At 42.4% G+C, this 24,473-nt stretch overlaps 1 protein-coding gene across 3 annotated transcripts in view; it reads right to left on the reverse strand.

The window, feature by feature from the left end:
- The window catches only part of BACH2 (BTB domain and CNC homolog 2), a 140,426-nt gene that overhangs the window by 90,148 nt on the left and 25,805 nt on the right, over nucleotides 1-24,473 (reverse strand). For 2 of the 3 annotated variants that reach the window (XM_005421699.2, XM_031057615.1), the window contains exon 2: nucleotides 8,443-8,551. The gene's annotated coding sequence lies outside the window, so the exon portion shown is untranslated. The remainder of the gene's footprint in view (nucleotides 1-8,442; nucleotides 8,552-24,473) is intronic. The other variant, XM_031057616.1, reaches the window with a different exon arrangement.

Genomic DNA, 24,473 nt, shown 5'->3' on the forward strand with positions numbered 1-24,473 from the left:
GACAAGGTGACACAAAACAGAGTGGTTGCTACTACCAGGATAAGGGTGATGTTAGACAGACATACCACTCTGAGTCCCCTGCCAGGGAATCTACCCGGGAATAGCAAAATCATTACCACAAAAGAAGCCAATTAGAGAAACAATGTGAGACTGTAACAGAAAGAGCAGGCTACTCCATTAGCAAGTAAATGAAGAGGACCTGACTGGGGCAGGAGGACCAGGATCAATGGGTACCAGCCAGGTGTCTTAGCTGGGGCTGTATGCAGAGCCCTGTTAAATGGACCAATAATTTATAGATTAAGGGGACAGTACTGGAAACATTCAATAGTGTATACATGGTCTTAATTAGAAGTATGCCCTTGGAGGGGTGAGAAATTAATGGTCATGTCTATATTAGCTTTTACCCTTAGACCTAAACTACTCCACTAGAACCATGTTGCTGATAGGATGCCCAATTTTTGTATTTTATCTTGCAGTAACTCCAGCCCAGTGCTGCAGACTGAGCACCTACCAGCAGCTGGAGTATATCACCAGCACTGCTGGAGGCACAGCTCTCAGCGTGTATCAGTAACTCATGGATTACGCATCATGCCACTAATTCTTAAATACAAGGCATGAGATAGGAGGAGAACCTTGGCATGCTGTAGAGAAGATGGAGAAGGACCCATCTAAACACTGGGTATTAAGAGTAATACAACAGCAGATTTTAAAACAAAAAGACAGACAAAATCCAAAGCTGTGGAGGAAAAGAAATGAAAAAAACAAATGGCATAAAGAGGGAAAAGGAAACAATCTACTGGCTGAAGATGATGTTATTAGATGTTATTTCCCTAAGTGTAGTAGAGAGTTGGACATGAAACTAATATCAGACATATCTGCAAAAATCGTACTCTTCTGAATGGAGTGGAACTCGATTTAAATGAAAGCCTTGCTTTAAAAAAAATCTTTAGGCAAGCAATTTCTTTGAAGTAAGAAATTACTGCATAGCTAGACTTATGACACAAACCTATGACAATAATAAACAAGATGAAATCTCAACCATGCTTGAGAAATAATGTCCAGAAGCATATAGATTCAGTTCTGCTCAGCACAGAATCCAATGAGTATCATCAACCTTGCAACATCTTGGGGACTCTTGTATTTTTCTGAACAACAGAAAAGTATCAACTTCAGCTATTTTGGAGAGAAATGGACTGTCACACTCCCCAAATATAGGTGAAATACTATTTTGGCCAGATTTGAGAAGAGACTGGTCTTAGCACTGGTTTCATCTGCCTGACCTAAGATAACACGTTTTTAGCTGTAACTTTCATAAACTCTTTGAAGTTTCATTTTACTACTCTAAGGTCCAAGGGTGGCAATATGAAGACAGAGGAAGCAGAAAAAAAATGGATAGGAACGAAAAGCACTTTGGACTGTTAAGCCAGCAAACGTAAGAATTGTTATTTAGCTTAGTGAGAGCATTGCCAATACTAGCAAACCATTTGCTGTCTGCTGCTGCATACCAGCAGGTCTTGCACAGGCTTACATCAATTCTTTGATGCACGCAAAGTGGACACATTTTGAAGTGCCCTTGTATTTGTTTTTAAGTTAATTTTGCACCAACTCTTGAATGTCCCAATTAAAAAATAAAGGCGTGGGAAACAAAGTGAAAGAGGGTTTATTACCTCATAAAGTTAACCAAAACAGCAAAGACTGTGTTGAAATGTCTATCTAGTTCTCCCTGACAGCTCAACTCAAACTGAAACCTTAGGCATGACATGAATTTCTTCTTCAGTTTTATGAAAACAGAAGTTCAACATCAGTATTTTAACCATCCAGCTAACGATCACCCAAAGCAGTAGTAAGAACCAGCAATCATTAGGCCACAAGCATAACAGTGGCCTAATAAAAGTAGGCCATAAGCCCACTCCATAACCAGAAAAAAAAAATTATTTTATTTTCAATCTCTCTGCTCTTAAAATGTGACTGGAGCAGCTTCAAGGACATCCTGCATGATCCATTCTCACTGCTTGTTCCCGTGTAAGAAAGATGTCCTCTACATTCACTAATTACAGGTTAACTTTGTCAGGCAAAAAGAGCCTCTTTCTACAGTTCTCATGGCTTTTGGAGATGGAGGTCTTTTTTTGTTTTCTTTTTAACTTGTACAACAAAACCTACCTGTTCTGCCGTTATTGTCTTGTTTTATTACTCCTCATAGTCCTGGCATTTGCTTAAAATGATGTAAAAAGTAGGCAGTTGCACAGAGAATGATTAGTACAGCATGTGCTGTAGCAAGCAATATTATATATTTTATTGCTTATGAAGTCAGAGTACTGGAACCAGCCAAATCTGTTACTTTGGTCTGAAAGTACATTTTTCCTTTCCTGCTTGCAACAGGATAATTAATAACTGAGAGAAATAATGGAGAAAATAACCATGGTGTTAGGTAAGCACTCCTATTTACACAATCTTATGTTTGGACCAAAGATTGATGATTGGGATGCCTCTCTACAAGAGAACAACAAAGTTTGCACCTCATGTGTGTCACAAGGATGCTTGCCACACTGTCTGCTCCGCCATCATCCCAAATTACTCACTACCTGTGCCAGTGTCCTGATCCCACTAAAAAGGCTGTACTTTTCTCTGAAGCTCTGCAAGTGAAAAATTAAATCTATTACTTTCCCAGTTATTCGGAGTGGCTGATGAAAAGCTCATTAATACTTGGGCAAAAAGGCTCTCTTACAATTGCAGCACACAAGCCAATGCATGATGGCCAGAGAATGTTTCCAGGTAGCAATTGCCTTTGCACAGGTTCCTACTTGGTAAATAGTGAGAGGAAATACTGAATAAATATCAGTTTTCCCTTATTTATTTGTACACTGGGTGAGCCAAGACAAAAGGATGTTTAGGCACTGAGTTGATTTCAGGCCTTGTCCTCTGTGGATGGCTTTGCCTGCAATGTTATAGGGCTTTTAATCTCACATATCTCATGGATCCTATTATCATCACCATCATAATGAAACCAGACATTGCTCACTTCCTGCTCCCCCAGCCTGACTCTGGCCAGGCACACAGAAATGAGAGCTCACTGAAGAAGGCCACCCATCATTTCACCTGCTTGGCTTCACCTCCCCACGCCAACTGGTGTCACCTTAAACTGTTCCCATCAATGGGCAGGTCAAGCAGCAGTATAACCCAGCCCATAAGGACCAGAAGACATTCAGTACACCTTGTTCACAGCAAAGGCACAAAACAATCCCCAGGTGTTTCTGTAATTCCTGTTGCTCTCAGCACAATTAGATTTTATTGAACTGTAATCCTAGGTAAGTGCATTGAATCTTACAGCTGAAGTCAATTACACTGCGTTAAATAGCCTTCCTGATTTGCAAGATGAAGATCACTTCTGTATAAAACTAAATTAGCTCAATAACTCATTATTTGTAGCTTGGGTGAGGGGTTGAAACAGCAATTGACAACTAAGCAGTTGCTGCGTTTTCAGGCCCTAGTCCTTTAGAGCTGCAAGTAGACTGAATTTCCAGTTTCACCAGTTGGGAACAGGGACAAGCACTGCAGGCACAGAGAGGATGTCTAGTGTCCACAGCACTACATCTTAAATCATCCATGTTTTCTCATGGCAAGGGACTCTGAGCTGACCAGCTTTGGAAGGAACAAGACATTGGTTTTTGTGTACTGAGAAGTTAAAAGTTTAACAACCAACCCAAATGAGATAAAAAGGCACATCAAAAGGCGTGTGACTTGTCATTTCTGATTCTTTACTCAGAATTAGCATCAGCACTGAGTGAGAGCATATAAAAACCCCTTAAATTAATATTTTTGCTTATCAGGGACTGAGTGGAGGAGCAGAGGGGCTGAAGGCCAGTGGTGGTGATGGGCCATGTGGGCATCCTTAGCAGTCACACTGTGCCAGTGCACACCTTGGCAGGAGTCCGTGAGTGTGACATTCCACTGGCTCACACCACCTTCCTCAGCTGCTAGGCTCACTTTTGGTACCCCTCCAACCAGCCTCAAGCACTCTTCAGTTTCTTTCTTACAAACAACCATATTTCCATGTTAGGAGATCTCCATGTAAGTTGGGAGATGACAGAAGCTCTGTTTCTGATCCCATTGGGTTGTGCCGGGCGCGTGTATTGAGCAGACAGGAGTGATTCAAAGACATAAGCAGACAGACTGAGAGCAGAAAGGTGAGAGACAGGGAATATTCCAAATGCCTGCTGCTGCACTGGGGCAGCCAAACTCCACAAAAAAAGTAGGCCTGAAAGACTTGGAAAGAAGAAAATCAGCCCTTTTGAGATCTAGAAATAATTTCCTTTAGTCTTTAACACAGAGATGTGAGCAACATGGTGACCATCTATCCCCTCCCTGTGAGGAAGCACACCCCTTTTGCTCTGGTCTCCAGGGTGACTCTTCCCATCGCAACATCCACATCTTTCAGCAACATCAGTAGGCTTCATTCTCACAATGAACGTGAAGAAGATGATCTCCACTGCAAAATGAGGAAGTCAGTCATGGGGCAGATGAAGGAGGTTGCCTGAGAACACACAGGAAACCTGTGACTGAGGTAGGGAACTGAACCCAGACCATGAGTTCCAGTTGGGTGCCCAGTCCAAGCTGGGTGGCTGACAGATGACCTCTTCTTCTGGGGCTTTGAAATTTGAGTTTGGTGGGTTTTACAATGAACTTCTTTTTTTTTTTTTTTTTTTTTATTTTGTCTAGTCACTACGTTTCATTACGCTCACACTTCTGCTTTGTGAAGACTTTTGATCCTGCTTCTTTTCTGTTCTGGCTTAAAAAACCAACACAATGGAACATCAAACAGAAGTTACCCTTCACAGTTTGGTCTCCTCCCCTACCAACATCATCCTTTCCCTAGCACTCAGTGTTGTGTCTTTCGTGCACCCTGTGCTCATGACTGTGGCTTCATCAAAACCCACCAGTGATATTTAGAAGGTGATTCTTCTTCGTAGCTTCACAGAGTCACAGCAACTGCCTATGTGAACAGCAGTGCTGCGAGGCAGCAGAGCAGATCTGGTGGGAAAACCAGAGAAAAGAGATGCACAAAAAAGGTAAGTTCCAAAGTGAATGTTCTGACACTGCTATGCATCATGTCGACATGAGCAATCATCTGAAGAACAGCTACCAGTAAGCCACAGCATCAGACTGCCTAGGATGTTTTACTGGCTAGGCTAATGAATCACTGGGAAAATGTGAGCCATGTGCTCACTGCCAGGGCAGTCGTCATGGTGGGTGAAAACAATGACTCTTTCACTATCACCATGCCTTGTGGTTTAATTGATATTTTAACATTTTTTAAGATCTTTCTGTGTAAAGCACATAATATGCACTTCTAAGACAAAATCCTTTGGTATTATACTATTTGCAAGGAGGTGCAACGAGTCAAACCACTATTTCATGAAATAATTCACACTGGCTGAATCCCTCACAGAATGTCTCAAGATCTTGAAAAGGAAAAAATAACTAATTTCCACATGTGTAATAGCTCACACGGTGAGAAAGAAAAAGACTTCACATTTTTGTGAGAAAATGTTGCAAAACCACAAACTTTTGAAAGTGCCCAATATGCTATTTTCAGCTCATCTGGATGCAGTCCAAACTATCCACAGCTAACCAAGGTGCATCTGAAGACTGCAATCATTCCGCTCCCACCGCAGGCTTTTTGTGCCCACTGTGCATCCAAGGCTGTCAAGCCCTACAAAATAACACAGGACTTTTATGCTTAAAGCAGCCAAGCAGCTGCAAAAATAACTCTGTAAAAATATTGAATACCTTGTCCCACTCAGCAGCTGGAAAAACAATTACTGACTGAAAAATTCAGTGTTTGATATTACTTAATAGTTGGGGGAAAACTATTTGTGAATCATAATTAACGTTTATTTAACTATTCAAAAGCATGCATCTACTGTTTGAGGCTTCACAGAGAGCAAATATGTGGCCTTCTGGCACCATTAAACAGACTAATACAGTTAAACTGGAAGGACATGAGGCAGAAAACCACACTGGAATAGTCAATCCTTCAAGGAACTGGTGTAACTGAGATTGCCTCAGCATGCAGGCTGCAACACTAGGTTTGAACCAAATCAGTAGCAACTACCCTGGGGTAAATTAAATGAATGCACAGCTCTAGCTCCTGGTGCCAGAGCAATGCAAACATCATGACATAAACTGGACGAAAATCCATTACTAACAGTGACAGAGAAGCTGTTCCCCTTGAGACAGTTTCAGGGGTTTACGGGCACCTCCATGGTGGCTTCAGCTCAAGTGACAGCGGGGCTTCCTGTGAACAAGTGCAGCAGAGCCTGTGAGAAAGAACGAGAAGTGCTCATCTTCAATGAGCAATGAAACTGGTGAGAGCTCTGGAGCACAAGCCTGATGAGCTGAGGGAGCTGGGTTTGTTTAGCCTGGAGAAAAGAATGCTCAAGGAGGACCTTACCACTTTCTACAACTGCCTGAAAGGAGGCTGTAGCCAGGTGGGGCTTGGTCTCTTCTCCCAGGTGACAAGATCAGAGGAAGTGGCCTCAAGTTGCTCCAGGAGAGATTTACATTGGATATTAGGAAAAATTTCTTCACAGAAAGGAATTGTCAAGCATTGAACAGGCTGCCCAGGGAAGTGGTTGGGTCCCCACTCCTGGAGGTTATTTAAAAGCCGTGTAGATGTGGCACTTAGGGATATGGCTTAGTGGTAGACTTGCCAGTGCTGGGTTAGCAGCTGGACTTGATGATCTTGAAGGTACTTTTCAACCTTAACAAGTCTGCTTGTATGATTCTTAATGATTTTATGGTTCCATGAAACCAGTGGTGGCTTAGGTCAGGATTTAAGTTCCAGAAGCAGATGAACCATTAACAGGCTGCTGAAAACAAACGTTAGGCCTTGTTTGAAATTTCTAATTGGAAAACTGTTTGACTTCGGACTTTTCAAAGCCTTAATTTCCCCCAAACAATTCCCCCACTTGTTCTCTGCACATTTGCCATCGCTGAAATGTCCCATCACTGACAGTAACCAGTCCTTTTTTCATTTCATTCAACTTCACCCATGCAGAATTAGGCTGAGTGCCTCAGGGGTCCAGCAATCACAAAACAAGAACAAAACAGCAGTTACTGTATCTGGCAGATAATTGCAGGCAGAGTCAAGCCAAAGATTCCTGTCCAGCACAACCTCACCTAGAGAGTGACTCAGGTGTGTCAGTTGACTGTACAGGGTAAAGATTCACAAAAAGAAACGTACAGCAAAAAACTGACTCAACCTACAGCAAAAAAAACTGACTCAACTGCTGTGATTGAAGGACTTGGCGACAGGATTGACATTAAAAAAATAAAAAATTTATACCTAGTATATGTACAGCAAATTTCACCAGTGGGGAATATTCTGCAAGGTGCTGAGGAATGTGAGCAGCCTGTATAATAAATATGCCTAAGTGATTTGAACTCTAAGTCACCAACTCTCCCACCGCTGCTCTCTCAAGCAACAGTGTTATCAGAGGCCTCTTTAAGGGAAATGCACTTATGTCAGAGATACTTCTTGTATCATACTTCTCATAACCTGCAGCACCAGAAAAATGAAGACAATATAAAAAGAAATAAAAATTACAAAATTTTGGTCGCAAACATCCCTGAATGGATTATGCTTTCAAAATGAACAGTATAGATAGCACAGTAAGGTTTTTGGTGTACATATAAAAGTTTTCTAGGATGATGTGTGCAAACACATTCTCAATGCCATATACAATGCAATTGGCTTGTGACCTGAAATAGGGCCATTTTCATTGGGACTCACTCATCACCTAGGATGATCTCAAAAATTGTTGTGGATCCTTTTCAACTCAGGTTATTCTATGATTCCACGATCATAGAAAGAAGATGTAGCTGACCAAATTCACCTCCATTCAGAGCCTGCTGAGATTCCCTAGCAATACCCCCTGCATGGCCAAAGGGACAAAGCACTGCTCTCTTTGGATCAGACGGGGCATCTATTCATGGATCATTTCAAACTGAGTTAGGCAGATAACAGTTTATGAAGACCTCCACAAAGAATTCACTCTAGCAGGGCTACACCAGCACAGCTAAAAGGCTGAAGTACAGGCTGGAATGGACACTTGAAAAACATGTACGTCATAGAGTTAATGACAAAATAGGTCAGTATGTATTTGGCCGAATTTCTTTCTAGGCTTCTATGCCGCTGCCTGTCCTCAGAAGTGTTTAGGTACTTTGCTGGGGAGTTCTAGAGCAAGAGAGCAAAAAAGCCTTGAAAGGGCTTTAGTTTTATGCTATGCATAGATATGGGGGTGCTCCAGTTCCCACTGGCATTGTTAGTGTCTTACTAGATATTAGAATAAAACAGTGAAACTATAAGAAACAACCAGAATATCTCAAAATCACCCCAAAACTGAAGAAACCATTTGATGATGCTTTTGTAAAAACACTTACTTACAACGCAGTCCTGGAAGCGATTTCCAAGCAAGCCAACTGCTGCTCTAGACAGTTTATTGGATGGTGTGGCTCAGCTCTTTCATACAGGCAGCACTTACAGTTGTATCTAGAAAAGGAAATATAACCAAAATTCTTTATGAGCAAATACACAAATAAAGTCATCTTTCTCTTTAAAACCATGACCAGGTTAAAACTAGCTTTAGCAGGTCTCAACAGTTCTCGTGCCAAGCTTCACATGTGCTGCCTGCTCACAGGAACAAGCCCCAGGGTGCAGCCAAAGCACCCTATGGTGTATAAGCCAAGAGCAACTGTGCCTGAGAAAAAACCCCCGCACTGAGCGCATCAAAGTGGCAAACAAACGCGCCCAGCTGTTTTTCTCATCTAGCTCTACTTAAAACACTCGCAGGAAATGCATGAATTAGTACCAAAAAAATGTAGGTGATTTCAGTAAGGCCAGGAATTCCAGGCACCAACTTCTATTTTCTCTCTGTTGAGTGGGTGTTCACTTGTAAATTGTAGACATGTTAGCAATTCAACGACTGAGCGAATTAACATTCAACTTAACAGTCATTGTTAGGTTGGGAGGTTATTACTGCTTGTTCTGCTCAAGTGACAGGTTAAAATACATTTGTATCTGAAAAGTTGTTTTCTACAGTACACATTCCCTGTCTTTTTGCACCAAATAATTTTCTTCCATCATGTCAACTCCTATTGTATGAACCATCACTGGCAGCTCCACCAGAGCACCTGAGATAGGCAAGGAGAAACAGCAAGGGGACAGGTGAGGAGGAGAGAGCACTTGGCCCCCACCATTTCTCTTTGGGCTGCCATATTAATTTTTTTCCAGGCATTTTACGTGGTTGATTTGAGACTTCTCAGCAAAAGAGCACACTTGCATGTTCTGCTTTTAAAGCAAGCAAGCAAAGGCAAAACCCAAGAGCAAAGAGAGGGCTCTACTTCACCAAGTCATGAGCCTGAGAAAACTGCTTGCTATCAGGCACTGCTTGGGCACAGAATGGAAAGTTGTGATTTCCCAGCCTTGCAGGTGATTACTATAAATGGAAAAAACGAATTTTCAAGGTTGAGTTGACATACCACCACATGTTGAATTTTTGCAGACTCAGATCCATTTTGTACTAGTAAATGAGCTTGTATCCTTCCCTCTGTGCTTTTTTTTTTTAGGGTAGCTCACAAGCTGCTGACAACTCACACTGTACTAGGAGCTGTTCACACTGCACAAAGTGTTTACCACTCACAAGTGATGCTAAAAATTAATTTACAGTACTGCTACAGCAAGCTTTGACAAATTGTCATGTGTTGACACAGTCATAAGTTGTTGGTTAAAAAAAGTAACACTTCCCTCTTCTGCCACTTCATGTTTGAGACCAGGGATGGGCACATTATGCAAAGTTTGAGGGTTTGTAAGCTTCACAAATGTTTGGGCTTCACAAAACAAGCTTGGTTGTGAAAGTTTTTTCTCTTACAGTTAGGCATGTGTTTATTGCCAAAAAGATTCTAGTAAGAAAAAAAAACCTTTCCCATCTCCCAAGATCTGTGTGTTGTGCAAAACTAGAAGAAAAGGCTGTAAAATAAATAACCTTGCAGGATACTTGTTCTAGATAAGATCACAGCAGTGACAAATAGCCTGTATCAACTCCTTAGAGCTGCAAACACCACCCTCCTGCTGTAGAAAGGAAGGAAAAAAATACAGCTACAAGTAAGAGTTTTAATTGTTCTCAGCTGTCACACGATGTTATCTTAAGCGAACGCATTTATTTCTCAATTCTCATATGTACCTCTATATGGAAAAGAAAGAACTCCAGCAGTGGCATTCATCAGACAAGGTCCAAATTGATTTCCATATACTGAAGATAGGTGTTAGTCAGCACTCATGTCCACCACAGGCAGCTCTTAAATTTTAACTCCTTCTCTTCTTCTTCAGGGCAGGACAAATAACCTATCTAGTTTACACTCTGGAATGAGTAATGGACACAAAGTTGTAGTCAGCTGAGGCGAGCAGTGTTTCAGTGGTGATGTAAACTTGAACCACAAACTAGCTTAAATCCAGGGAAAGAAACAAAGCCAAGAAAAATGAGCACTCACAGCACCTGCCAAATGGGCTTCATGAGGAGCCCTTAAAAGACACTGCTTCATGTTGTGCACAGGACATCCAGTCCTCCAGTAGCTCTCCCTAAGATCACCAAATCTCAGAGCATGGACCACACAAGAATGCAGAGTAAACTCATGCAGGACATTAGCTGGGCAACACAAGGAATTAATTTTCTCTTTTCCCCCCTTAACACTTGTACAAGATAGTGCTTTGAGTGGTTCAAAAGTCCTGAAGAGGGGCAACATTTTACCTTAGTAGAATCTGTCCTATGCCTGCATCAGCGCAAGAATGACCCTAATGATCACCTAATTTCTCTACAAAATTCACAACATGTTACTTCATCCAAAAAGAGCTCCTGCAAAACATTAAGGAGGGATGAACTTTCATACAGATTCTTCATTTCACACACCCTGTATAGAATTTCTTCACCATCTGAGATGTTACTCTGATAGATGACATACTCTTAGACAGATTTAAGCAAAGCAAAGGACATTTACATTGTTATAGTCAGGATGGACGTTGCCTTGTGCTGTTGACTGAAATGAAATCATCCATGCTTAATCAGTGTAGATTGCTCTACATTCATAAAAGCACTAAAGTGGCAACTCCTACCTTCCTCTCCTAACAAAAATTTAGAAATATTTTCAGTGCATCACATTAAATGCATTATTTCACTGGATTCAGTCCAAGAGTCCAAAGGGTTGAAATAAAGGCGATTCAACTATTAAGTCAAAAACTTCAGCTGACAAGTTACCTAGGAGGTAAAAACAATTCTCCTCCACCTTGGAAGAAAACTAATAAAATCTTAAGTTTTACTCTAAGTTATCTCAACTGCCAAAATATGATTTCTCCTCTGCCTTTTTACTTTGCTGTATAGAAGGCAACAAACAACTTAAATTCCCTGAGTTCTTACTCTGGCATGGAAAAAGCCCAGGACATCCAAGCCACAAATCTAATTAAGAATACTGTGAGGGAAAAGGTGGGACCTGGATTTTTCTGAAGCAATTTTTGTTTGGTTTTGTTTTTTTGTTTCAGGGATGTGACTTGACAGTGTGAAGAAACCACCCCCAAGCAGAAGAGCCATTCTTGCCAAGTCCCTTGTGTGAGTTTGAGCTTGCTCTACCCAACACAGGCCAACACAGGAAGGTTCAGCTTTGGGGAAATGCAGACCCAGGATCTCCCGTGGCCTCTCTGCATCAGACCTCACTGCTCCGTCCTCCAGTGTCATCACAGGGGGGATTGCAGTCTTGGCTGATCCTGCAGCCACACTCCCTCAAAACTGCTACCTGCAGAGCATCAGGAGAAAGCCATAAAGGAGACATTCATCCCAGCATGCCATCAGCAAGGTTTCCAAAGCAAAAGGGAATGGATGAAGGTGTCCTGCTCCTTGATGATGCATGCACGCAGCTGCACGGGTAAATTAATACATTGAATATATATACCAAATATGCAGTGGTAGTCACTGCTTGTATGGGATGCAGACTGTGAAACAAACTCCCCTGGCAAGAAATTAAAAAGAAAAGGAGGATTTCAGATTTCTTATTCCATGGGAATTGCTTTTCCAACAAGTAAGACAGGACACTAGCCTAAAGACAAGTGACACCAGTGACTGCCTACACCATGGAATAGTGGTGGGCAATTTTTCTGTCTCTGTTCTATGCCGGTCTTCACTTCACTGCAAAGGTCACCATGTCACCTCTGTTACACAGAGCTCTGCCACCCATGAGCAACAGGGAAGCAGCTCAACTGGCCAGCCTGGCAGGACCTCCTGTGAGCATTTGGGGGTGGGAGGAAACCTCCCAGCTCTCCACTTGGTGCTTCCAGTTCTCAAACCTTAAGAGATGCTCAAATTGCCTTGAACTAAAAGGATTTCAGTATTAGAATACTGGAGGTCTTTAAAGACACGTAGATATGGCACTTAGGGACATGATTTTGGGCTGGACTTGGCAGTCCTGGGTTAAAGGTTGAACTCGGTGATCTTTGTAGTCAAAAGACGCCGTTTCCTTCCTGACTCTCTATCCCCAGTGCAGGAGGGAGCAAAGGGAAGCAGTATCTCTATAAGCATGAAACAGTGGGAAAAAGCATCAGATCTACGCCTTCACCTGGAGCACACCTTGCACTTCCAGCCCTTTCAAGCAGAGGAAACTTGGTGGCCCTGTGGAGAGTGTAATGACTTGAAAGCCAGCATCTGTGTCACGCAAAGATCCTTCAGGAGGAGATTGGGAACTGCCTCCCCCTCCCCCCCCGACAAGTGTACTGACGCACCTGTACATGGGCACTCCTCTCCTTTGCCTTTTTTTTAACTGCATACACTAGTGTATTTTTCACTACTTTCTCAGCATGACATCCATTGCATGGTATATAACAATCAATGCCAACATTACCTATAGCACAGAAACATGTAATTCACTGAAACAGGACCTTCTTCTTCCCCAGCTTCTCATAGCCAGTTCTGTTACATAAATCCATCTGACTTCTTGCTTGGTTTGAATAAATTCAGATCAAACCTTTACTAAAGCCAGAAGCATTTTGTTTTTAACAAATATATTCCCGTCCTCCCCAGTCAAACCTCTACTTCTAGGTGAGACAGTGTCATCCAACTTTTATTGTAGTGTATTTCTTCTAAGCAAATGAACTTAAAAATTCAGTTAAATGGTATTGTACAGCTAAAGGGCTATTTTATCCATCACATTGCAAAAATCATTCTTTGTACAGCATCTGTATAAATATCCATAGGAGTCTCTCAATGTTTTTGAGCCACCTCAGGCCAGAAGGGTAACTAGGTAATGAAGAAAATCATGTCAAGTTTTATGAGATCTTTAGTAAAATGGCTTAAATTGAGCCATGATGGCTAATACAGTCTGAAATCCTCCTCTATTCCACACAGCATCTTGTCTGCGCAACCTAGTTAAAAGCCAGGAGAAGGAGACAGCTGAAAACCTTGTGTGACCTTCTGATCCACAATCATTTCCACAGGAGAAATCACTGCAGGAAAGGGACAAGTCAAAGTAGTTAACTAGTAGTGTACAGTCCACCTTCAATACCTGCTGACAGTGACAACTCAATGAAAAAATGAACATATTCCCATGTCTTCTGAGGCAATTATTCTTTATGAGCTATTCAAGGAGCCACAACCCCATCTATAGACACTTCACTGCTTCACCCAAAATTACAAAAGCATCCCAGTTTCAGGAGTTGCTGGGCTGAAGTGAAGACATTCACTTCATGTTCAAGGTTCTCTCTGTAGCAATGTGGACACCAACACTGGCAATGTAAACACTGAAGAAGCACATGGGTATATGCAAAAATGTCATTCAGTATAAAGAAAAGCAAAACTAGGACAGAAGGATCCTAAATTAATCCAGTTCCTGTCTTCCCACTGACTTCCCTCACCATTGGAAAGACTTTGGTTTGGATTTTAGTCAAGTCTGGTTTACAGTGCTCAACTTTGTGTGTCATAAAAAAACACCAAACCCTTGCTGGAATGTCTTACTCATTACACAGCCCTGCAAAAATTATTAGCTATGATACAAGGCATTTCCCTTTGGGGACCAGAAAGGGTGAAGAAAGGGGATGTAGAGTGACAGCTTGTGGTTTCTAATGCAGCAGCAAAAAAAAAAAAAAAAAAAAAAAAAAAAAAAAGGCAAGAGGAATACAGGATATAATGTGTTTACATTTGTCAAAACAAGTTTCCTGGAGACATGGAGGGTCCACGCTGCTGAGCTGTCACTTCTGCTTGAAAGTGCTGCCTCATGCTATCGGGAGGTCAGTCACTGACCTACTTTCTGATAGGACTGAATTAATTTGCTACTTCTGTACACAAACCTTTTTTATTTTTTTTAAAGGAATACTTAACAAATGCAGAAAAAGCTGCCTTTTATCCAACTTGGAGCTTCAACTGGTGCTGTGCAAGGCTATTACATACCCTGGCATGGCGCCCAGTGTGCTTGGGCTGCTTATTCTTTTGGAAAAATCTGTACAGAGTATTTTAATGAGTTGACACTGCAAATAACATCTATCCTTTTTGAACTCCTACACTATGCTAATACCAGTGATTTAACCCACTACACACAATAAGGGAGGCCAGCACTCAAATAGGCTGTGCTTCATCCAGGCTGTTCCTGAAATAGATACCTACCACTACAGGATTAGCTCCCCAAATAGACAGATGCATGGCACAATACACTTACAGGATTAAAACATAAAGTTATTAATAGAAAACAAGATGCGTAGGTGAAACTTATGAACTAAACACCTACCAATCCAATCATGTCCTGCACAGAGCCAGCTAACCAGTTCTCACCAGGAGATGCTGGTATGCTAGGAGCCCTTAAACTAAAAAGCATTCTGCTCAGAAAGTGAAGAGGCAGAAGTAGTAGCAAAAGACATGCCACCTACCTCCCCTCTGCTTAATGGCTACTTACACGCATATAATGTCACTACCCAAACTCTTTCATTAAAATAAGTCCATAGTGCAGGGTTTTTCACAGATCTTTCAACTACCTGGACCACTAAAATGCTAGAAGTCAGCTCTTGAAATCATCCTTAACAATGCCATCCATTGAAAGCTTCATTGCTTCGATGGATTCCTCTTCCCAGGTCTCTTGTGGGTAGCAGCACTGCTGTCTGGAAACAGGACAGCCAGGTACCAATCCATGAGAGTAGGGCCATCCTGCATTAAGGCTCTGCACTAACATTTGGAAGATGAGACCTCTTCAGCAACTTGGTCTCATACGCTCACCTCACCCTCCATCTGCTAAGCAAAGATGAGGATCTTCTCCAAATGCTTGGCTTGCTTAGTACCAAAACATTGTGGGTGAGACTCACACTTTCCTTTGCATTTCCCCAGGGCCCAATCTAATAATAGAGGAGGTAGTACTGACTACCGTAATACAAGACGACTATCAGCATCACAACAGATTTATGATCACTCCAGTTCCTGGACTTGATTAGGTTCATGTTGCCAAAGATAACTATGCCAAACCTAGTGCTTGCAACTGCAAATGCATTCTTGTCAACCTTTTTAGCTTTCATCTGTGCATATTTACAAGCCCTGAATCTGAAGTTCAAATAAATCCAACAATTCACTCAAACCCACCAGGATTTGAAAACATTAGGGAAGTGTCAAGATGTCATTGAGCTTGTTCTGCAGAAAAGAGTGCTTTATAGTTTCAGAAAGAAATAGACAAGGGAGCTATTTAACAAGATGGTGGCATATTGAAACATGGATAGATAAGTAATTAATAGCTACCTTCTCTAAGTGAAAACTTTTCTGAGTGAAAAATCAGCTTATATGAAAAACTACAAGTCAACTGCTGCCATTTTTGGACGGATAAGAACTGTCATGCATGTTAGCATCTCCATTACCATGAAGGATTTTACTCCTTTAAGCAATTCACAAAGACTTTCACACAGAACAGCATGTGGGAAGCAAGGAACTAACAGAAGGAGACACCAAAGAAATGTTGATATTTGCAACTAGCATTCTAATGAAAATTTTTATCAGGGATACATGAACACAGGAGAGAACCTCTACCATGAGAAGCTGAAGCTTTAGTCCCGTAAAATCAAGAGTAACTACACTACACAGCGTAGGTGCTATTATTAGTGTACAAAATATTGGCCAAATAATCTCTTCATGTTGGTAGCTCAAAATATTTAATTATTTTAAAAGTCAAATATTCAAGCAGCAGATCACCTACTTAAGAACTCTCTTAACCCTGATGTGCAGGTTTCTTTAGCAAATTTCTATACAGCTTCAAGTGGAACATATGGCACCTTAAAGTAAACAAACAGGAGAGGGAAAAATAGTCATGCTTCAAGAAATAGGAAGTATAAACCTATTAATTAAGTATTTAATTCCTTTTATCCCTCATGTCTGTCTTCACAGGCTCTCTCGGCAATCAACCAATTTTGGGATTCACTGCTGTCATGCCAATCGTGGCAGTACTTCAGCTAAAAAGGCACTGTCAAACACAATGAAGTTTCCCTTCAGCTTGTTCCCACACTGGTGCTGTGTAAAACACACACGCTGCCTGGCGAGGGGAGTGGGGATGAGGCTTCATCTGCCCTACTTCCAGAACTGCAGACCCGCCCCAGCTGGCAATAGCACAGCTGAATCACACCAATGGTCGAGACTTCATGCTATAGAAACCACCTCACATCCTCCTATAAAACACACAAACAGAACCCAGCGGTGCATTTTTGTCCAATTTAGTGGTGGATTTGGCAGTGTTAGGTTAAAAGTTGGACTCGATGATCTTAAAGGTCTTTTCCAACCTAAACAATTCTATGACTCTTTTCCAACCTGCACATGCCTTGGACTGAGGCATACTATAAACATGAAAAAATTTCCCAGCATTTCACTGTTACAGTTCAACCTCTCACTGGAATCTATGGACATTATCCCCCGTACTTCACCCAGCGATACTGCACACAGAGCACAAAGAAGGATATGGCAGACAGATTCCCTGCTGTGAAGGAGAATATACATCTCTCTGATTCTAACAGTTTGTTTTCACAGTGGTCCTGTGTTCCTGTGGGAACTGGTGTTGGCAGAGATCAAATTCTAGGTCAGGGCTTATAAGGCTTTGAAATATATAAGGACAGTTACTGACAATGAGCTGTGCATTTGTATCTGCTGACTTGGGCAAAGAAGGCACTACTGATGTTCTGACAGTAAATTGCATTTAAAATGTATGTTTGGCTGCCTCACCTGAACTATCCCTGCTTTCTGTCCTTAGTATGCTCTGGCCTGGCAGCCGATACTCCCAAGCAGCTTATGGCAGTGGCCATCTGAAGCCAGTGACCCAGGCTACTGGCTGCTGGGGCAGGGACTGTCACCCTACTGTCACCCAGCACACAGCATAGCGGGGCCCTGACTCACCCAGCCCCTGGGCATCACTGCAGCATAAATGAGGATAACCTAAATGCCAATGAAGGGCAGATATTCAGCCCTGCAACAAGAGCACACTTTACTGCAAACACCTTGTATCCCAGGGCTTGAAATAGAAATTTCTCTGACAAAGACTTCACAATGTGAAACTGTATTAAAAAAACCAGCAAGCTGCACTGTTTGGCATCTTGTATTCCAACCCTTGTAAGAAGTCCAAATAGCTCAAATACAAATCTGTAATATTGCTCTCTGAGTAACAGCTATTTTAAACCAATTTTGGCAGACACTAAGAGTCGTAAGCAGGGTGCCAGCTGTATGGTTCCTTGAGTCCTTCTCCTGGAGCCATCCAGCCAGCAGCAGTGACAGAATACTCTCCTGCTCTGCTAAGGAAGCTCTGACACCTTCACCTTCCTTCCAGCCCAAATGTGCCAGGTTCCTGCAGCAAAGAGAGCTTGCCTTCGCTGCTCCAAGGATAGAGGAATATCACCAATAAAAGTCAGAATCTTCCAAGTTTCCGAAGTTCCCTTTCCATAAAACAAGGCTTGAAAAGACAATAGACAATGAGCTGCACAACATTTTTTACAGGCACTCATTTGAGATGACCCACATAATTAATTCACTTGACCATTTCACATTTCCTAAGTTATAGCAACAAGGAGTACAAAAGCTTTTACAATCATGAACTATTTTTGCTTTATGTATAAAAGTGCCTAGTGTAGTTTGTCATTTATCAGCAAAAATTAACATCCACACAATACATGGACTGTGATATTAATTTACAGATACCTGAGCATCAAATACTTGCTGATCCGGTAACTTTCCTGTGCCTCTTTACCCTTCACAGCAGCCTCCTCTGAAATCTCTGTGTTCCCTAGCTTTCCAAGCACCAGCCAACCCAGAAGTGTGGCTGGTACACAACTTGCCATTTAGTAGTTTCCTCTCCCTAGATCTCCAGGCTACATAAAGCTCCCATCCCAGACTCCCATCTGGGACTTCATGATGGGAGGGTAAGATTATGCTTTGTAACCCCACAGCACAAGTTACAGTGCATTAAACTAAACATAACAAAATATAAGTAAAAATAAGGAAAGGTCTACAATAAGCAAATCCCACTTTTTCAATGCACACGACAGGAACACACATATCCACAAAAGGGATTAGGTACTACGTCCTTGTTGGATGGAGGGAGGTGGAGAGGTCAAGCCAGAAAACCTGAGAAGTAAAAGCAGAATTATTCAACATAGTGATGGCACTGCAGCAAGACCTGCAGGGACAGGGAGAAGCAGAGGGGGTGGGAAGGGATGATGTGCAAACAGCAGCGCTGGCAGAGCATGAGGTCAGTCAAAGGAGGTCATGTCATTCCAGCAGAAAACCCTGCTGGAATTATCCTACTGGGCAAGAATGATCGTACTCACAGAAAGACTGCAATGTGCAGTCTTGGTCAAACCAAGTAACCCAGGGCTCCAGCTATGGAAAAACAAATCCCAGGAAGCGAGGCCATTCCCAACAAACTGGACACAAACAGACTGCAGCTGCTGAAACACATAACTGGAGTGACATAATATTAGAACACATTTTTATGCTTACTAAGACAACAACAAACCCAAGCCTGAAGCTGTATTTTGGGCACACTAACTCAAACTATCTTTAGACAGGAAAAGAGTGTGTGTGTACAGATGTTCCAGCAGGCACGGAGACCAGAGAGCTGGAAAAAGCACTCACTCACTTCCGAACCTTATAAAAATCGTCTGTTGTAAATAAGGGTGGGGATAAATACACCAGGCAATGCGAAACAAAATAGAAACAAAACACAGGCAAGAAGCCAGTAGCTGGTCAGGGATTGGTGAAGTATAGTGGCTCCATGCCTTCTCCAGCTTTACTTCTCCCAACAGATGTTTCCAGGTGTTATCCCCTCCTGCAGTCCCCCTGCTATGTTTTACTTTTCCTGCCAGCTCTTTCATCCAGCTTTCTATCTCACTTTCACAGCTGCTCTCTTGGAAGCACGACTGAAGCTATAAATTCACGTCTACACATCTGTAATAAAAATAGTTTTTGTAAAAGCTATTCTTCTTCCCTATCGATGGCGACACAAATGATACAGAATCGCTGGCAATTCAGGGGTTTCACTGCAGCTTTAATCACTGATCAAGACAGGGAGCAATCCTCTGTCTCACAAGGAAACAGTAATAATGAAAATTTATATATATATATGTATATATATATATCTTGGAATTACTTCTATTTGTGAAGAACTGAAAGATACAAGAAATGGCCTCAGAGCTCTTTTTCCATGGAACAGCTATTATTTTTTAAGTAAAACATAATTATCACCTTGATCCAGAAAGCACATCTACATGCCTTCTCCTTTGCCCTCTTGGATGTAAGGAAATCCTTAGGGCCACAACTGAAGCAAGCAATGCTTTCAAGGTCTCTAAAGTGACTCAAGTGAGCCAACAGTACAGAAGACTCTGCTCACCTCATAAGCTCCACATCTTTCCTAATCTTCAGCCTGTGGCAAGGCAGAAATCCCAAAGCTTGTGCTTTGGGCATGATACACAAGTGACCATTTCTGCAAGCAGTGCTTGTACAAGAAAACTGATTTGCATGGAGGCACATCTCCTTTGGGTTCAATTTGTCTTTATGGCAAATAAATCAGCCATGGGCAAGCATTGGGTTAATACTGGCAGGGCAACTTCCAGGCATGAAACCCTAGGAGAAAAAGAATAGCTTTGGGGGATGGAGATTGGCCACCAGGTTGCTGTTGGTAGGGTAATGGAGGAGCCAAATAAAGAAACACAAAATTACACCGACAGGAGCAAAAAGAGATTGCAAAGAGACTGATTTAAAAAAAACAAGAGCTAAAGCAGGGAAGTTTGACAAACAGGGACAGCGCTTGTGGAAGAAGCTGACATGGCATTTTTATAACAAGGGCAGGGGAGTAGGAGCAGAGTTCAGCACTGGACCTGGAAGGACTGGTCCATCCCAGTGACTGCCTCTTCCTCCAGGAGAGGCTAGGAGCTCTCCTAAGCTCCTTGGCTCTATGTATGAGCAGCACAAGAGGGCTCTGCTTGCAATGGGTGTGCCATGCCACTGCTACTACAACGTGACAGCAGCTTCCCAACATGTAAGGGGATGCCCATGATTCCAGAGCTGCAGTGGTATTTGCTGCAATTTTTGTTAAGCTTTTCATAGTTAGCTAAGCCACTATTGTTTTTATTGAAATTCACACACGCACACAGTACTTAAGATAGAGAAGGGGGGTGAAAACAGAAGCTGAATTGAAAGTTCAGCTTCTTTTAACTTAATTTGTTAGCAGGTTCATCATCTTTTTTGACAGAATAATCTTTCCACGGTGAATTATTTCACTGGAAAAAAAGAGGAGGCCAACAAATTGCTGGATAAAATTTGTGCTTTAAATAATAAAGCAATTAATGGCATTTTAGCAAGCACACATTCTTCTCTCCAGAAATAAAATCCCTATTTCATCTCATCTAAATTGCTTGGTCAGCTTCAAATAAGTGCAATATAAATCTCCTTCCCATACTGCTGCTGTTATCTGTGATAAAGGGAAGAGACAGAAGGTAATCCTGCGTTCTGTATTCACTGACACATCATTTTCATGCTACACTACACTGTAATTTATTTCTAATGGGATAAACCTCTTGTAGTCTTTCTGCATTGTTCAGCCACACACACATCCCCAACTGGTACCAAGATTGTAGGACTGGCAGGTGCAACACACAGGGACCTTGCTTGGTGGATTTAGGATGTCTGCTGCACATTCCAGCAAAGCTACAGCTGTGAAAATAAACAGAGAGACTGTATAATTAAGGTACGCTTTTATTCCTTCCCACCCACTGCCTCCTGCAAGCAAGGCAGTCAAAGAGTATGACACTTTTCAGTACTTGTAATTTCCAAGTAAACTTTTCATTTTTTTATCTAATCAGTTTGAGATGATGCAAAAAGACGTGGAGCTGTGAGAGATTAAAGGACATGGAAACCAGCTGAAAGTGAGAAGTCCTTATGGTCTTAGCCACAGCAGAGGTATAGTTTCATACAAAGGAAAATAACTTTGATGCTCTTTCTCCTGTCCTCATCAAGAGGAATACAAGAAGGAAGTAAACCAATGCACGAAAATCAAGCAGGGGCCACGAAGAGCTACAGTTTTGTCTACAATATTTTCATATCATTTTGCAGAAGAAGATAAAACCTACAGCTCGAGGCTTATAAAAACTTTCTTCAAATTAGAAGTTTGAAGTGAATATCCAGTTGTTCCTGATGCAATCCTGAAAAGGACTGGTGCAAACAGAAGGCTACCTATGATATTCCTGCAGAAATTAATATATTTTAGAGAACATCCCCATTAATTTGTACAACACTTTTCTCTGTCAAAATGTGCAAGACCACCACAGATACTTAAGCTTCTGCCAGTTAATAAACACTATTATCAAGCATTGTGACTTAAAGAGACAAGAATCTCAGTTTTATCATGCCTCTCACACCCACCTCTCCAGCTCTGCTGATAGTTACACTCTCATACAGAGGACATCTTACAAAGTAAAATATCGTCTAATTTGCTGTCTACTATCTGGCTACTTCTAGGGCTCCATCACTCCAGCCGCTTACAAAAGGATTAATTCCTCTGATTCAGATGCAAGGTAGAAACTTGCAGCTGTGACAGTCAGCTCTCCAGATTCCCTTTATTGTCAATGCAAAGTGACAGTCCCTTCCAGGGCACACATCACACCAGTGCAGGTACCATCTCCGAGGTGGTGAATGAGCCCCTTGCTGCCTCGGGAAGGGACTGAGAGCTCCACTGTGGCCACCTGCACATGGACAAAGCCCAGCTCAAAGGGGCCTGGCAGCAGGAGAGCTGGGTCTGGTCTCCTGGGCAAAGGTCACTCACAGCAGTGTTTCAGCTGCTTTGCCATCTCTAGCTGGACTGGGGTCCTCAGAGCACCCCAAGCCCCTGGGAGGGATGGTGACAGCAATAGCCAGTCTGCAGAGAATGGGGAGGAGAAATACAACACCAGGCACCAGCAGCAGGGCTGCAGCTGCTTTATATTGCTTCTTGCTGCAGATTAGGAATGTTAGCTCTGGTTTACCAACAATTCATGCTTCAAAAATTTGATAAAATACCCCAAAGGCTAATTCCTCCTGAACTCCATCCCTGCTGCCACAATCCATTTGTATTATGACTTTGTTCTGGGGATGTATCTGCAACCACTTATGTGAGGGGCTCAAATGACTTGATCTGGCCCAGCCTGGGCAGGCAGTGCTGCCCACATCCACACTGGGTCACATTGGATGAAGGGAAGTGGTCCCAATGAGGCTGGCTACTACTTTAGCAGGGATTCCAGCTGAGATCCTGGGAGTGAAGCTCCCTGCAAAACCACCAAGCAGCCTTGCCAGATGCTCCTGGGGCTCCACAGAGCACTGGCCAAGGAAGCCCTTGGGCAATCAGATCTGCTCTCACAGCAAGGACCAAGCTCTGGCAACAGATCTCTGCTGCCTCCCAACCTACCTACAGGGTTTGCTGCCAGTCTGTATTCTGATGTCTGCTGATGTCAAAATTTCAAATTAAGCAGATCCTGCGTTCATTTAGGTTTTACTCATCTGAAACTCCCTCTTAAATACAATCCAGATGAGCTCCTTGGCATGGATAGCAGCTGCCCTTACTGTCTGCAGCCTCACTTAGGAGACTGTTTTCAAAAGGGAGCAGAATAATTTTAGATAGACTGCCTTTCACTGTGGTTGGAAAGGGGATCCTTGATCATGGTCCCATGGTCATACCCTGCTTTCTGAGCATCTCTGGGGAAAGATGGCAGCATAACTCATACCACCAGCTCAGGAAAGCACTGTGGGTGTCTTTACTGAGCTGCTTGTGTTGCCTACCAGTTCTCAAAGGCAAAATGCATGGCTTAGCTCCCCCCTGCAAGTAGGTGACTTTGGTGTTTGCCACCTGGCTACAGACACAAAAAGATGGTATCATGTGAAATGTGCAGGTGTGTTTGCACCTACTGCCACAGCTCACCCTGCTGCTGCAGAGGGGGCCAGCTGCATGAAACAGGGCAGGCTAAAAGCAAACCCTCAGAAGAGATGCTTGGTCCCAGATTTGTAGTGCCCAGGAGCCACGGCTATCCTACAAGCCTATGGGGGAAGAACCAAAAGGGCTAAACCTGGCTAGATACCACTTGGTCGTGGTAAATGGCAATAAATGCCTCTGAGGCACATGCAAGTAAAAAAGCATGCTTAAATCTGGGAGAAAGACATTGGGATTCTCACTCCAAACACAGCAGAAAGCTTTGGTTTGGGTGCTAGAACAGTCTCCCTAGGCACAGGGCTGGGATCTTCTCACCCCAACCTTTCAAAGCTAGGCTGAATGAGAAAGAGTTAGAGCTTGGCTGGAAAAGCAAGAGCAGATGATAGAATCAGTCTTTACCGCCTTAAATTTTTAACTCTCTGAAAAATCAGCTTCTTATCCAATAGGCAGGTGACACCACCACTAGGAATTTGACAGCTGTCCCTCAGCGTAGATGTCAAAAGAAGGGTGGTAGCACAACTGGCCAAGCAAGAGGGGTGCAAACTGCTTCAGCCCTGCAACACAAGGTGCTAAGATGCAGTGATAAAAGCAAGAGGAATGAACAGGGTCTAGTAACTGTTCTAAGAAAGCAGGGTTTGCATACAGCAACCAGAATTATAAAGAACAAATAACTGAAGAATCTATTTGTACTATTGATTAAAAAACAGCACGGGATGTTATTTTTGTCCCTGTGTTCTGCAAACTGGACTAAAATTGTGGAACCTAAACGTTTTTTTAACTATAGTAACAGCCATCATCTAAAACATCAGCTGAACTAAACTCACAAAATTGTATTAAGTATAATATACAAGCACTTTGTATGTACAGTACAAAGCTAAGGGCTACCCTTCATCTCTGAAGACACTCTGTAGCTACACTTACACCATGTAAATACTTATTCATAAATAAAGCTAGAAGCAACTTCTTTATTCTCAATGCAG

The sequence above is a fragment of the Geospiza fortis genome, unplaced genomic scaffold (genome assembly GCF_000277835.1).
Source record: "Geospiza fortis unplaced genomic scaffold, GeoFor_1.0 scaffold264, whole genome shotgun sequence".
NCBI classification, from domain to species: Eukaryota; Metazoa; Chordata; class Aves; order Passeriformes; family Thraupidae; genus Geospiza; species Geospiza fortis.